The 2500-nt window shown below is 41.0% G+C and overlaps 1 protein-coding gene across 1 annotated transcript in view; it reads right to left on the bottom strand.

The window, feature by feature from the left end:
* LOC125309709 (cadherin-18-like) overlaps positions 1-2500 on the bottom strand; it is a 95127-nt gene that overhangs the window by 90315 nt on the left and 2312 nt on the right.

Raw genomic sequence — 2500 nt, 5'->3', positions numbered from 1 at the left:
GATTTGCGTAGTTGCGTTAACCCCAACACTGACAATAATGTAGACAGCAAATTTCGATTTCGATTTTCGTGTAGTCAAGCCTTAAGCCATACCCAAGTAGCCTAAATCAAGGTAATGTTTAATTATGCATGATTTATTTTGTTATTGAATTCGTAGGCTGGGATTACTCTCGGCAACAATTATGTAAGGGGACGCAGGCAGAGCGTACACAGTGGCAGAGCCGACTCACAGTGGCTGAAAGTGGTACTAAAGCTTCACGCAGCTTCCACGCCCGTAATCTTGTGAAATGAAGTGGTCATTTGAAAGCGATGCCCACTGTAACTCGGGTAAAACTTTGAGTAATGTGTTGTCAACGGCACAGATTCAAGAAATTACTCTCGAAATTAAAGAGGTCTATTTGCTCTTGCTCTCTTGGCTCCGGTGTAGTTCTTTCAGGCCCAGGTTCCTGTTGATTAACGTCATTTTACGAAAATACTACCCCAATCACAAGCAATCTGGTGGACTGAGCCATTAAGTACTACTGACATGTTAAGACAGTACTTAAAGGACAATTCCGGTGCAAAATTACGGAAGCGCATTGATGCCACATACAAAAAAAGGCTCAGTATTATGTAATTACGTGAAAAGTTTCTTGTTATAACAATATCTTTTTCACGTTTTAATACATAACAAGATATGTATCACGTTATTACATGAAATCCTCACGTTATTTCGTGATAATGATATTTTCACGTTATAACGTGAATATATCATGTTATTTCAAGATATGATTTTTTCAGGTTTTTACAAGATATTTATCACAATTTTACATGAAATTATCACAGTGAGGGGTTAGGTGCCTTGCTCAAGGGCACTTCAGCCGTTCCCACTGGTCGGGGAATCGGCAACCCTTCGGTTCCAGCCCCGAAGCCCTAACCAGTAGTCCATGACTGCACCCACTGTTAATACAGTACTGAGACATGTTAAGTACTACTGACATGTTAAGACAGTACTGATACATGTTGAGTACTACTGGCATGTTAAGACATTACTAAGGCATGTTAAGTACTACTGACATATTAAGACAGTACTGAGACATGTTGAGTACTACTGACATGTTAAGACAGTACTGAGCCATGTTAAGTACTACTGACATGTTAAGACATTACTGAGGCATGTTAAGTACTACTGACATGTTAAGACAGTACTGATACATGTTAAGTACTACTGGCATGTTAAGACATTACTAAGGCATGTTAAGTACTACTGACATATTAAGACAGTACTGAGACATGTTGAGTACTACTGACATGTTAAGACAGTACTGAGCCATGTTAAGTACTACTGACATGTTAAGACATTACTGAGGCATGTTAAGTACTACTGACATGTTAAGTACTACTGTGATGTTAAGACAGTACTAAGACACACCATGTTGCCGTCAATGTTTTCTCCAAGTTATAAGTTATATTATAAGTTTAAGGTGCAATATGCTGAATCATACAGAATCTGTATCAACTAAACTTGACTTCATCATATCACCACCTTATATAAAATACACATCTCCCTGCCCCTTCATCTTGGGGAAGTCCTAAGACACACTAAGACACTGTATTTGTTGGACGATTCCATTGGATTGTGGATTGAGCATCACATGGGGAAAAGGCTCCATAAAGAAGCTTTGTACAGCATCCCTCAACCTTTTGTTCTGGGAGTGCTGCTGTGTACTGACTTGCAAACATGCTTTTCAGTGCTCTGGGTCTTTCGTGTAGGTAGAATACTTTTCCTCTAATGTGTCCAGGGAGCAAGCACACAGATTAACAATGGTTTCAAACATTGCTTTGAGAAACTATTTCACATGTTGAAGGAACTGGGTAGGATATAAGGTATAATGTGGTTGAAAGGTTGAATATTGACTTATTGGACCTATGGGCTTTATGCAGTTTTCACTAAGAGGCAAGCGAGATCATAAGACCCTCTGTTTTATAATATATCATAGAAACGCAGATAGAGAGAGAGAGAGGAGAGAGAGATAGAGAGGTAGAGAGAGAAAGAGAGAGAGAAGGAAAGAGAGTGAGAGAAAGAAGAGAGAGAGAGAGAGAGAGAGAGAATATTGCAGTGCAGCACCAGCTGCTGAAGGATCAATACATCCCTCAATAAATAATCAGGATTCATTTATTATTCAGATTCAGGGGCCACCGTCTCTCCACAGTGGCCATTACTCAGAGCCGAGCAGGCGCCATATCTCTGCCCGCGATGGAGAGGCGCAAGAAGGAATCTAAGGAGGAGTGGGAGGAGGAGACGGACGAGTTGGGTTTTTTTCCCCTTCCCTACCACATGAGCTGGGAGAACAATTACCTCCTCAACAAGGCGAACATAAAGCTCGAGATGGATATTAGATACTGCATTAGACATTCACATCACATGTCCGGGGCAGCGCTAGGAGAGCCGAGAGCCGAGAGCTGTCAGTTTTATAATTTACTTGCGGAAAGTGCTAGCAAAGTCGCCCAGGACTTTTGGG

Source organism: Alosa alosa, chromosome 16, assembly GCF_017589495.1.
Source record: "Alosa alosa isolate M-15738 ecotype Scorff River chromosome 16, AALO_Geno_1.1, whole genome shotgun sequence".
Lineage (NCBI taxonomy): Eukaryota > Metazoa > Chordata > Actinopteri > Clupeiformes > Clupeidae > Alosa > Alosa alosa.
Note: the sequence above shows the minus strand (reverse complement) of the source record. Positions and strands in the feature narration are given on the sequence as shown.